Here is a 14,709-nt window from a genome sequence, read left to right as displayed (position 1 = left end):
TAGAATGACAATGCTTGCGGACTTTTTTATCTCCAGTGCACGATTTATGTGTTTTTCCCAAGTGATGAAAACCCCATCAAGCTTTCGACTGCATGTGCTGTTTTGTCTGTGATGAATTCAAAAGCAGACAAATGTCCTCCTTGGTCGCCGTCTGGGGTCAGACTCTGGAATTTCACTGAGGACAAACAAAAGGAAAAAAAAACATGTCTGCTCATTGAGACAAAAACAGAGTTTGAACCTAGTTTAATAAGCTTCATTAACGTCTTTTTGCAAGAGATGCCACATTTATAGCACTTCCCCTGTTAAAGTTTACAGTAAGGTTTTTATTATAAGTGTCATAATAAGTTCAGCATATGTCTGAAAGGAGTTTACATGTAATTTAATTCCATACTATCTTTACAAAAGTATGAAATAGTTGTTTTGTAATGATTCTTTCACCACAATTGCAACAAAGCCAGTTTGATTAGGGTCTAGTGAGCTACTGTAGCCAGTTGGGTGGACTGATACTGTGCTGCCCTCCCTTTGGTACTGTTGCTTTAAGAGCGAGGCAGCGCTGGGGGGAGGGGGAAATCTTGCGAGAGTACGTACTACCGCGGGGCTACCGCGAGATCAGGAAGTAAATCCGACAAGGTGGTTAGCTTGGGGAAAATCGCTGTAAACACTAATATAAGTGGAAAATGACTCATAAAATTAATATAATACGTTGACATTACATGGATGGGGCAATATATATCGGTGGATGACGTCGTACGTTGACGATGTTGACACAGAAAATGTTGTGTGCTAAACGCGATATTGGCTAGGCTGAAACACGCCGAGCAGCAGTGCAGCTAGTGTCGCTAAAGTTGGCGTGTTTTGTAATTGTATGTTATGTTACTCTGCAATTATCAAATATGTTGTTGAATACTGTTCAGAGGGGAGAGGTGATGTGTTACTTGCCAACACACTGGAAAAAGTAAGTGAATCTGCCTGTAATGTACAATGTTACGCTGATTTGAAAATGTAATTGTTCAATTGTGACTGTGTAACCTCGGTATGTAGCGAGATAAAGTTTCATTTGTTTTTTTTGTATTTGCTATATATCAAGCCACGACTGTTGTCTATTGTGTTTAATAATCTTTTCAATGTTTTATGGAAGTGCAGTTTTTGGTTGTTGGTGCAAGTCAGGATACCCGGTACCTAGTAGGACCATTATTCAGTGCTAGGGACAGCAGAAAGCAAATAGCAGTATTCATGTTATTGTTGTTAATGCCGAACATTCCATGTCCAGTTGGGAATGAAGACCCACATCAAATTTTGTGCTTGGTCCAGTCCTTCCAGCTACTTTCTATGGCGTTTTTTATTCGGGACAACCTGTATAACATATTAGGAATGCGCCAATCGATTGGGGTATATTATATATTATATCAGACTCTCAGCATTGTAAACACCTTATCTTTCACTGTTTCTTAAACTGACTCATATTGGTCCACTGACTTTACGACTTACGTCAAAGTAAGAAGACATGACAGTTTTGCCGGGTATCCGTTGACTTGGGTGTCTCTCTAACAGACAAGTCACACCCTGAGGTGACAACCAATATATGTCAGTCACCAAACAGGAGGTACTCATCTTCCATCTTTAGCAGCCCGTTTGCCCTGAAACTGAAACTTTCTTCTTGTGAGTTGCTCGGCTCGTTTAGTCATCTCTGGACAGCTCGTTTGAATCAGAGATCTAATATGTGATCAGTTGTACTGGTCGTGTTTAACAGTACATCAGAATACATTTGGCACATAAAAGAGCACGTTTTTTTGGTACTGATTATGATCTGATTATGTCTTCTATATTGGGTAATGTGAGTGTAAAGGTGACTATAGGGGTGTTATTTAATGTCTGGATGGCTTTAATAATATCATATCATTATAACATTATGTGTACATTGTTCTTATTGTAAATTTATAAGGTTGTAAATATATTTAGAACCAATTAACCCTGATAAACTGGGGATTACTGTACACTGTGATGCCATGGATAGTATCAGTGTTGGATTGATACTGATAAGATTGCTATTGTTTCAGTTCTCTTTTATTTTTATGACATATATATCTGTTTCATGTGGTACTGTTCATGGGGTTAGATTGTTGATTTATATTGTTATATATGATATTGTGATATATAAAATGTCAGGGAACAAGTCATCGAACTCGAGAGCTTTGGGATGAAATCCAACGGGATATTTAAAAAAAGAAAAATGAATCTTTGAACTGTTTTATATTGTTAAATCGCTGGCTGCAATTGTACTGTTTTTTTTTGTGATTGTAATCATGAGCAACAAATTAAAATCAATCATTGATCTTGAAAAATTTTAAGTAAAAAGTATTGGTATCAGTATACGTATTGATACAAAAATTTGCAGTATCACCCACCCCCATGACTGTTAATAATTTAACCTAACCAGTAACCTATTTTGAAATGATTACATCCAAAGAATATGTCGTCATATCTATCATTATCATAAGAGGCTGCAAAATATGAATTATAGGCCGTATCGCCCCCATCCCTAGTGGAAACTGCTATAATGATTTTTAAAATGAAGTATCAAAAACTGCAAATTGCTAGCGGGTAATTGTGTATTTGTTCACGGAGTACACGCATGACTATACTGCAAGGTAGTTACCCTTCCTGGTCCTTATCAATGTGTTTACTGTGTATGGTTATACCTCTGAACTGCATTTGACCGTCTGCGCTACATGGTGAGACTCAAACGACGCCTTGGCTGAGGTTATCTCCAGCAGATGTGATGTTCCTCTGGTCCCCTTTCACCTTAAACCAAAGAGCGTTTCCTTGCCGCTGTTTTGCTGGGCACTCGTTCACACAGCTTGACAAATGAGTTTGGAAAAACAACTCCTGAGAAATAAAACAAATCAGCGCAAGATGAATGGTGGGAGGGAGCTGACGTTTCCGGGTGGGGGGGTCGGGTGGGGGGGCGTACTATTGGGGGAAGCTGAGAGGCAACACGCCCATTCTGTGTGTATGACACCAAGCCTCAGCCTTCACTCGGACAATTGACCAAATGAAAACATGCCAAGGATTGTATTCCCCCCCAGCACCAGTTATGAATAGGTTTCCAGAAGCTGAACTTGTGGGTTTGTTCTCCGCTGTCCCCTTTTCACCCCCCAACTGTGGTGTGTTGAGTCTCCTCTGAGTATCAATTACCGGCTTTATTTGCCTTCGGTCATCAGTGTTGTCACAGCTGCAGCTATTTCATTGTTCACAAACAGAAAGATGGGGGATTAACCCGAGCGTACGGGTCGCTTTGAAATGGCTAATATCGTGATTAACACCAAGCGGCATCGCCATGGGAGACGACATATTTGAAGACTGCGAAGAGGGGAGATAGATCACTTGTGTTTTTCTTTTTCGCCACCCATCCATCCATCGAATCCACCCACCCATCCACCGACCCATCCATCCATCCATCCACCCACCCATCCCAGCTGACTTCAGTCCACCAACACAATCTAGAAAAAGAGAATACAGAATGAAGACAATCTTTTCATTACAAACGTGTTAGCCCTGCAGTGAACTGATATTTTTCATTGTTGAGGGTTTCAAGAGTCAAATTTTTCCAAAAGTCAAAACTTTGCCTCGGTTTTCTTACAGTATATACAGTAAGTCACACTCACACTAGCAAAACAACTCTAGGTGTGAAGTGGGCCCAAGCAAGGTCCATATATATTGTTATGCATATCGTCCAAATCACTCTCACCTCCTGTCTCTCCCAAATAAAATCATGGCTGCAACTCAGCTTTCTCAAACTAAACCTCATCTCACGTCCAAAATGTTGACCTTTTCCTTGAAGGCCACATCATCCAGATGAACCAAAGTGCCTTTTCCATCGGAAAAACATCGCCCACTTCCTTTGCTGAAACCCTCATTCACCACCAGACTTACTTTAACAACATTTTCTACGCACTTCCAATCAAAACCCTCCAAACCCTCTTCAGAACTCCGCTTCCCGTTTACTCATTCACACTCGCCTTTGTGACCACATGACCCCTGTCCTCCGAAACCTCCACTAGCTTCCTGTCCAATGTCGTACACAGTTTAAAATCCTGCCACTCACTTTCAAAGCACTACTCAATCTGGCTCCCCCTTACCTCAGCGACCTCTTCAACCCTCAGTCCTCTGACGCCAAACTCCTGTCCCCAAACTCAATGGCCAAGCATCATACATAGGACCACAGAAGTGACAGAACCCCCTCCCTCCCTGCACCCATCCTGACCTGCACTAGTTAGTATATACTATAACTATAACTAGTTCTAAATCAAATGATTTCCTAAATACCAAGAATCCTCTTTCTGTTTGAGCTTGTTCTGTGTGTACATGCCTCCAGACTGATAGATGGTTATTTTCACTCAGGTGGAGGTGCCGGAGAAAATGGCTGCAATCCAAACTGGGCTCTCCATCCTAACCTTACGCTCGGTGCACGGTCACTGTAATTTTAGACGAGTGGCGAGGGGGTTGAACAAACAGGTTTAAGGGAAAAGGTGTGTATCGGTGTGTGTTTCATTCCTCCGTGCTGCACTATTACACAGTTTCCCTTCGCTTGCTAGTCACCGTGTAATCAATAATGCCTGATTAACATCTGGAACGCGGCACACACACACACACACGCACCGGTGACCTGTCACTCACACAGACACACACACCCACTAAAGTATCCATCATCAATAACAGTGTGGTAGCTGCTCCGACAGAACAAACTACAGCTCCTCGACTTCCAGGCGTAATCCATCACCCGGGCCCACCAAAGGGGGTCCGTGTCTGGGACACACACAGGCAGTGATCCTGATCCACACCAGGCCACAACCCTGGACACATGCAGCTTTTCAGAGGGTGGAAACAACACACACCGACACACACGTAGCAAGGCTGCAGACATTCTCATTATTTTTAGCCTTTAATCCACTTTCTTAATGAAAATGTTCCCATGCCGCCCTCGGCTTCTTCCCACAAGGCGGATTTTGTTCACAGTAGTGCTGCGTATGAATAGTGCTGACTAGGTGGCCCACTCATGGAAACGCACGTATCAAAGACTTTCTTGCAAATTCTTCATTCATGTTTCAAGACTTGTGTTCCACAGATGCGCACGTCAGGTTTTCCGTGCAGTAAAAGCACGTGCAAGTGCGGTGAATGCCATGCCAGCGGGTGACAACACACTTTTAGGTCTTCTCGCGAGATGCTGTAAAAAATCACGGGGTGGTCTCATTTCAAATGAATTGTTTAATCACCTTGAGTGTTTCGGCTGTGTTGTAAAACAACCCAATGCCAAGGTGTTTGTAATGAACAGCTGCAGTGTGAACATCATTGCAAATTCTTCTCTGGTTCTATTCCCATGGCCGGAATCTTCTCAGATTGTCATAAACACCCGTTTGCTGTTTTTATATGATTAACACTACAGTTTTGTTTTGCTAATAGAACCATAAATGCTACAGCTAGCACGAGACTTCCGCGGTCAAGCAAAAACAGATGCGTGTTTGGGGGATAACAGTTAGGATTGCAGGATTAAGTGGTTACCGTGGTAACAATTGTGAGCGCTAACCCGGTTCTGATGCTTTTGAGGAGTCCTAGAAAAGAGAGCTTGAAGTAAAATGGAAAAAAGTGGATGAACAATTCTCTGCAGACCTTGTCTTCAGGGTCACGGTCGAGCCACGGCGTGATGTTACTGTCGTGTTGAAAGTTTGCGTCGCAGACCCGAGTGTTGCTCCGCTGGGACGACTTGTAAAATAAAAAAGCAGGAGTGCTCAAATAACTCAAGAGAGGTCAAGGCCGACTTTACAGACTTAGAGTCATAACATGAGGATTTCATATGGGAAATGTATATTTATAAATCAGCACGCCGTGTTGACTTCTAGCTAGCTGACGGTGAACTCTTGGCTTCAACATTCCCGAGGAGGAACGTTTGGAGAAAGGTAGATGTACCACCGGGTGCACCCTGATGTGTAAAAACATCTGGACATGATGTGCACCTCAGGGATGACTGATGAGGAAAAGAAGGAGTCACACCCCTGTAACCTCCACATCTGCACTCCCCTGACATCTCCAGCTTTTGGGATTGAACCCAAATGTGGCATCACGTCGCCCCGTTTGAAATAAGAATCCACACACAAAAGCGTGTTACTTAACTGTGTTCCTTGTAGAGTTTTTACCGACAATTTCATTTCTAGTCCTGCAGTAACTTTTGCACAGGTTTACATCACCTATGCGATAATGCAGCATTGCATACAGAATTCATATGCAGAATTTCTTTTAGCTGACGTATGCCATCTTGTCATCATCTTATATATTGTTCTGTTTAAATCAAATTCAATTCAACGTACATTTCGTTATCCTTCTTATTGTGTGGAAATATGGGGTAATAACTATAAAAGCAATCTTCACTGGCTAAATGTACTGCAAAAAAAGGCTAGTAAGGATAATTCAAATAAATAATAAATATTTTTTTTTAAATCAAAAATATTTCAAAAAATTAAAAAAAAAAAATAAAATTCAAAAAAATTCAACCCCCCCCCCAAAAAACCTTAAACTATATTAAGAAAGCAGGAAGTGAACAAATGTAACAGTTACTGATTGTAAAAGTACCACATGGAGGGGTAGGATTTAATAAGCTTTGCTTCTTCCTACTCCTTTTGGACATGTGGAACTGGGAACTGATTATGGGATGCATTCAATTGTAATCTGATGCATGTTCAAATGAAATTAAACCATTACCATTACCATTCTTTTGTTTTTGACTACTTGGGGGCACACATGATTGTGCCCCGTGGATTCTGCCTACCAACCAGAGGCCATGACTGCTGGCTGGCTAAGTCAAATTGTATTTCAGTGGTGACGCGTTTACTGATACTGACTTTAATTAAAGTAGTTTTTGTCTCTGCAGTTGTCTACGTTGTTACTGGAAGAAAAACATGGACGTTTAAGGAGGCAGACAAGAAGAAGAGGCAGTTGGGTAGTTTTCCCTAGCATGTGGTAAGCGCCATACCATTATTCATTTTTCACATAAAAACGTCACTGCATTCGTAAATCCGCCTGGAAACAAACACAAAATGATGACACCCCCCCTCATCTGGCATTTATTATAATAATCATAGACAAGACAAAGATACGGCCTTAAACAACATTAAATTTCAATTACATGTCTGTTAGTACTCTTTATTTAATTACATTGGCTCATTCCCTTTTCATTCCACAGTGTAAAGCTGGAATTATTGTTAAATAATCGTAATAACGCAGTGGAACACCACGGTGCATGTGAAAGATCAAGATGCTCTTGCAGATAGCTGATTTGGTGCGCTTGAACTTCTCCTCACCTCCGCGAGCAGGGCCGGGACACGGCAGAGAAAACAAGACAGCGAGCCCAAGGAAATTCCTGCCAGGGATTCATGAGTGTCTTAATACCGCAGGAATGCACAAGTCAAATTTAGTGACTGACTGTCAGGACTTCAGCAAAATAAATGCGGGGGTCGTGCCAGGTCGTGTTGTGCTGTTGATTATCGCCTTGTTATTGGTTAGGCGCAGACGCGATGGAGACAGAAGAGAGCGATGGACTGCCAATTTCGCATCACAGCGTTGACCACACGGGAAAACGACAGCTCGGGATGTAGAATTGGAAAGCTAAACTTTTATCATAAGTTTAAAAAAAACAATGTACAGCTTTGGCCAGCCTGTCTTTGCTCATACTTTTAAAATGACCAAGTCCCAAAGTAGTCTACCAACTACTAGATTTAAATAAAAATGAGCATGTATTTATGTGCGTTATACATGCGTATCAGGGATGGACGCTCTTTTTCAGCATGCAAGTTACAAGTCAAAATCATCTACCTAACGGCAAACAAACTATTTTAAATATTAATCCACATTATTTCAATCCATTTTATTTATATAACACATTTTATAAACACAGTCTCCAAAGTGCTGCACAGACTAGTAAAATAAAAAGTAAAAATAATATACAATAAATAAAGGTAATAATAATATTATAAATAATATTAACTAATTAATTAACTATTAATAATAATAATAATAGTTGTAAATATTTTTTAAATAAAATACAAGAAATAAAGGTACAAATTGAATTTAATCCAAAACTAAAAGATCAAATAAGAAATAAATTTGTAATATATAGTAAATATTAGTATAATAATACTAATAATCATATTGACTATTAATAATAAATAATATTAACACATTAAATAATGAATTAACTATTAATAATAATGTTAACTAATATATTTTTTAATGATTAGTATTCGCCCACCACTACAGTAACATTACTGACACCTAGTGACCAGTGTAGAATACTACACTTAAAATGAGTCTTCTGAGTGCCTTGTATTAATATTTTTATTCATCTATCCATTTTTATTTGTGAAAAGGCCATTTAGTCCAATAAACACAAAACAAGAATAGTTTATTTATTTATTTTTTAAAATATAAGAGAAAAACCACAAACTTGGCGGCGGACGGCTACACTCATCGAAATGTATTTTATGGACACGTTTTTTTTCCAGTTACATTTTTTTAAATTAATATTAGACATATTACATTACGCTGATTTACGCTACATATTCCCTAGCTATTTTCTATTGATTTAAAACTGTATACTACATCAAACAATACATATAATATTGTTGCTAATTGTATTCCAGGATGTATTTATTGTTGTTTTGGGTTGTTTAGTTGAAAAACAATACTGACTTCATTCCAAAAACATGCTAGGTTAATTGGCCACTCCAAATTGTCCATAGGTATGAATGTGAGTGTGAATGGTTGTTTGTCTATATGTGCCCTGTGATTGGCTCGTGACTAGTCCAGGGTGTACCTCGCCTCTTGCCCCAAGACAGCTGGGATAGGCTCCAGCACCCCCCGCGACCCTCGTGAGGATAAGCGGTAGAAAATGAATGAATGATTCATTCACTGTCTCTTGGCATACATTATATAGTACTACACGTAAGATCTGTTGCCAGGCAACCGACATTGACAATGAAGCCATTGTTCCTGTCCAAGACATTGTCTGGTATGTGAATTGTTGTGTTTTTTTGTACAGATTAAACAGACCAGCTATAATCTGCTAATTAATGAGCTTCCGGACATTGTGGGTCACTAATGCCTTCCTCTTTTAGAGCGTTTACTGCCACACTGAACAGATAGATGAGAGTTTTATCAGTCGTCAGTCCATCCATTTAACGCTTGGCATGGATTCGAGCTATAAATCAAGATTTCCAGCCTTTGCACTGCGTGTTCTTTGCATCTCTTTTGAAGGCTGTATTTAAATTGAGACCCTAATGAAGCACCTCCACCCTCCAGTTCTGCACTAATGTAACCCAGCGAGGGAACAGCCAGCCTGGGAAACAACACTGCCAACAATAGTTGCTGCATTAGCATTAGCAAGATTTGTTGGGTGTTGTGTGGCTTCCAGATGTAAAAGCAGGTGAAATGTTGTTGGAATGGGGCCCGTTGATCCTTGCTCTTCAATATTTTTTTTTTTACTCTCAACATCATTTCTGGAGCAGTTTCACTATCGTACTTTCCTCAGGCTGCAGGATAGCGTCTATTAATCTCTAAGATCACTTTTATTCGCCTCTCAGAGATAGCATGATGGATGACATCATAACTCCAATGCAGGGGGGGGGGTTGTGCATGAACTCTAACTCACAATACAGACTCTCTCTATCTCTCCAGGATGTTCTCTGTACTCCTGATGTCCATTGATACATGCTGGGCTCTCTGCCAGGGGCCACTCCACTCGCAACCAAAACATCAAGTGTTGGACAAAAACGCATCTGCAAAGTCAATATTGGCCTTTTACACTGGCGACCAGCGGAGAAGGAGTAAAAGAGAAAATGCCTCAAAGGGATACTAAAGGCTGAATGAAAACACTTCAAGTTCTGTGCCCGCAATAAAATCCAAGAATTGCAGGAGTGCTGTCTCCTTGGTCCGCATGTCTCCAGAGGGTTCCCCATTCTCTGTGGGTGGTAATTGGTCACAAGGTCGGACTTCAGGCTTCATCAGTTCATAGTAAGACGGCTCGAGCTTTTGAGCATGAACTGAATATTATAGTAAATCTTTATTCTAAGAAGTTTGGATGCTGGTACCAACATTAAACTTTGATGTAGCCGTTGATGATGGATTAGACTGACCTATCAACTAGTGCAGTGTGTAAAGATGTTCATGGAGATTAACCAATGAAGAGTGAGTGACAGATGACTGGTTTTGGGGGTAAATACTTTTATGTACACTGATAAGTCTAATGATTGGCATGTAGACCGACCAACCTAAGGTTGAACTATTGACATGTAGACCGACCAATCTAAGGTTGAATTGTTGACATGTAGACTGAACAATCTAAGGTTGAATTATTGACATGTAAACTGACCAATCTGAGGTTCAATGATTGACATGTAGACCGACCAAGCTAAGGTTGAATTGACATGTAGACCGACCAATCTGAGGTTGAATTAATGACATGTAGACTGACCAATCTAAGGATGAACTATTGACATGTAGACCGACCAATCTAAGGTTGAATTGTTGACATGTAGACCGTCCAATCTGAGGTTGAATTATTGACATGTAGACTGACTAATCTGAGGTTGAATTATTGACATGTAGACCGACCAATCTAAGGTTGAATTGTTGACATGTAGACTGACTAATCTGAGGTTGAATTATTGACATGTAGACCGACCAACCTAAGGTTTAATTGTTGACATGTAAACTGACCAATCCAAGGTTTAATTGTTGACATGGAGACCGACCAATCTAAGGTTGAATTGTTGACATGTAGACCGTCCAATCTGAGGTTGAATTATTGACATGTAGACTGACTAATCTGAGGTTGAATTATTGACATGTAGACCGACCAATCTAAGGTTGAATTGTTGACATGTAGACTGACTAATCTGAGGTTGAATTATTGACATGTAGACCGACCAACCTAAGGTTTAATTGTTGACATGTAAACTGACCAATCCAAGGTTTAATTGTTGACATGGAGACCGACCAATCTAAGGTTGAATTGTTGACATGTAGACTCACCAAGCACTGGTGAACCAAACTGTTGACCAAAACTGACCAGTCCCTGGCTTAGCGTGTGTAATGATGGACATGCAGACTGATCGATGAACATTGAATGACTGTTTAGTTTTGTTGCCAGTGATTGGTAATGTTTGACATATGGACAAAACCATTAAAGGTGCAGTCTGTAACAATGGACATGTAAACTGATATTGCGAGTAATGACCACTTGACCACTTGTCGACCAGTCAAAGACTGCATCAAGTCGCTCGTGTCCAAGATCGGCAAGCCACAGTGCCGACTGATGTAATCATAATCACAAATTCAGTTTTATAACCTGGATGAACGATCTATTTAGTTCTTTGAGTATCTTTAGTTTCTGACGTTCTCGCAGTTACAAATCCAGTTGTCGGGTTAGTCATAATAATATGCCAATCTTTATAAGTATTCTTACTGTTTATCTTTTTCAGAAGGTCGAAATTGATGTTTTCTTCTAATGCTTATATAGAATTCTAGGTTACGTTCCAGGCAATAAATGATGATTAATAACTATGAATGTCGTTCTTCGCCATTAACTGCAATAAGACTTTATTTGAATTTGAGACGGAACTGTTTTCAACATGCCATTCTTCTAATGACTTGGAACGCCAAGTGGAAGCCAAAACATGATGTGAGTGATTTAGATTTTACAAACAGATCGACATTGGCACGCTTAGGATCATAAATAATTTTCATCGCTGTTCGTCAAGTGTCTTGACAGGCGTTTCTGTTGCCAGATAAAATCAGTTTCAGCGTCGTTCACAGCCCAGTGCAGAGTCTGGCGTACTCCCTTCCTTCCTTCCTGGAGAAGCCTCCTTGTCAACCCTCATCAGGAGAGCGTTTAACCTCACAGACGTAAAAGGACAAAATGCCAACGAGAGTTACTGTGTGGGTCTGATCCAGATCCTGAAGAACAGCGTTCGTAGACGACATTACACGTCCAATTTTTGGGGAAGTGCAATCCCTAATTACGTTCCATTTTCCTCACTTCACATGGAGGAGCTGTGGGAATGTGTTGATGCTCCTCCACGATTGAGAGCTCTCCACAGTGGGTCCGACAGCTGTTGGAAACACCTGATGAGGGTCGGGGGACAAACTCCCGCTTGGACCATGTACTTGGTTGAATGATAATATTATATATGTTTTTCATGACACATTTATTTCCTTTGGTGCTTAATAGATTTAACATCTTGTGCAAAAATGGATGCAAAATGGCTGAGCAGCTCATACTTGCATAACAGGCTAAGCTTAATTGTCCTAATTTTCTATATGAATAATTGTAATATATAGTTATATATTTACACTACATATTCTATATATACATGATATAGATTATTAGGGATGTCCATTATTGGCTTTTATGCCAATATTGTCCAACTCTCAATTTCCGATCAGCCGATACTGATACGGATATGTGTAAAATGACATATCTGCTGTGGTAGAATGAACACATATGTATTGTATATAGCATTTTTATATCAGTTTTCACAGAAATAAATCTGGTACTGATATCAAGCGATATTATCCTACTATTTTACTATTCTACTACTATTCTATACTATTCTACTATTTTTTAATATGTTTGTTTCTAAAAGAACCAAATCTCCATTGTTGGCGTTGGGGTGTAATACCGTAAGGTCCACTAGGGGGTGCTAGCAGCAATGGTGGTATAGAGTAGGTGACAAAACCACAGAGGAAGAATAAATCCGAAAGGTGAATATACGTCAAGTCATCGTGGATTGTTTTTCTTATTCTGTACCACAGGTTAGTACAAAGTATAGATAATTTATATTTTAACGGCTGTAAAGAGTTTAGAAAGTTGCTAGAGTAAACAGCTGACTGCTAAATGTTTGTTACAAAATGTGTTGTAGAGCATTTGAACATAAGCGAAATGGCTAATGCTAGCTAGCTTTAATGTACAGTTAATAGCATGAAGCAGGCTAATTGAAATATGTGAAATGTGTCTGGAAACAAATTGGTAATTGTTGATGTAATCATCTTATGATATCTGCAGTGTTGTTATTTTTGACAGGAAGAATAAATCCTGAGGGTGAATATACGTCAAATCATCTTTTATTGTCTTCCTTATTCTGTACCACAGGTTAGTACAAAGTAGAGATAATGTATATTTTAACGGCTGTAAAGAGTTTAGAAAGTTGCTAGAGAAAACAACTGACTGCTAAATGTTTGTTACGAAATGTGTTGTAGAGCATTTCAACATAAGCAAAATGGCTAATGCTAACATACAATTAATAGCATGAAGCAGGCTAATTGAAATATGTGAAATGTGTCTGGAAACAAATGGGTATTTGTTGATGTAATCATCTTATGATATCTGCAGTGTTATTTTGGAGAGGAAGTATAAATCCTGAGGGTGAATATAGTACGTGGATTGTCTTCCTTATTCTGTACCACAGGATTTTCAATGCATACCCGTCTCCAGGTTGTGGAGGGGCAACATACAGCTAGCATACTCACCCAACTTTCACCCACTGAACATGTTTGAGGCGGAGGAGAGGAGTGGACCAACATTCCCCAGGCCACAATCAACAACCTCCGTGGAGGAATGTTTTCTTGTATTTGATTGTAGCCACCCCAAGCATACCTGTGCAATAGTCATGCCATCCAGGGATTATGTCGGCTCACTAACACAAATTTGTGAACAATATTTGAGATAAATCAGCCTATTGTGTGCATAGAAAAAATTTCATGTATGAGTTTATCTCATGAAAAATGGGAGCAAAAAGAAGTGTTTTTGTTGATTATAATAAAAACCTGCTCCATTTTCTTTTTTTTTTATCCCGCAGTCCCCTTCTGGCTCAATTTATATTAAAAGTCAAATCTGGCTGATATGATTTTTATGAAGTCAAGAGGCAAAGCATTGCTTGGGAATGAAATACCAGATAAAGTGGCAATAAGGCTGTATTTCTGTATTTTCATAACCCCCCTGCATGGCTAGTTGGAAATGCCACTGGTGCCCTGTGGTCTCAGGGCCGGACCCTCTGAGGTGACACACTGTCCTCCATAAAGTGCTAAATTATGACCTGTGAAAGCTCCAATGTTTCCCTCGGGGGCTTTTCAGGGGAAATAGTTATTATGTGGTGGACTCTGAAGTGTGTTGTGGTCAGTGTCAGAACAAAGACAAATGCCAGTAGAAAAGGGAAAAAACACCAGCTCATTTGAAGACAAACTAGAACAGAAGAAGCTTTTATTGATCTTTTTATTCAGATGTAACCATGGACATATAGATATCAATGGTTCTCATGTTGACACCAAGGACATGTTATTATTTGAACAGTAATGGTAAATGTGTTGCTATACAAGACAGTATAACATACCTGCTTATGAGATGAATATGAATGATACTTACTTACTCACTTTACCTCAAGTCCTGACTGAATATTTGCACATATTAAATACAGTATCCCCAACGGAATGTTTGCGTTTCAAGGATGTCCATCCCATCTTAGGGTCAGGAAGCGTGAAGCTGCAAGGACACACGTTCTCAAACGCTCTCCTTCCGACCATCACAAGTAAAACCTTCTGTTTGGCTTTCCCCTTCTGCTCAGGAGGCCGCAATCAGCTTCTGGCAGGAAGCAGGTGGAAGCTCTC

At 39.9% G+C, this 14,709-nt stretch overlaps 1 long non-coding RNA gene across 1 annotated transcript; it reads left to right on the top strand.

Annotated features, from left to right (window-relative positions):
• The first annotated feature begins 603 nt into the window (after window positions 1-603).
• Window positions 604-10,052, top strand: LOC144901552 (uncharacterized). The gene is made up of 3 exons (XR_013629606.1): window positions 604-955; window positions 6,923-7,011; window positions 9,724-10,052. It is a non-coding gene; the product is annotated as an uncharacterized LOC144901552 (long non-coding RNA).
• Window positions 10,053-14,709: the final 4,657 nt, after the last annotated feature.

The sequence above is a fragment of the Doryrhamphus excisus genome, linkage group LG12, assembly GCF_037039965.1.
Source record: "Doryrhamphus excisus strain RoL-2023G ecotype Guam linkage group LG12, RoL_Dexc_Guam_v1.1, whole genome shotgun sequence".
NCBI lineage: Eukaryota > Metazoa > Chordata > Actinopteri > Syngnathiformes > Syngnathidae > Doryrhamphus > Doryrhamphus excisus.
Note: the sequence above shows the minus strand (reverse complement) of the source record. Positions and strands in the feature narration are given on the sequence as shown.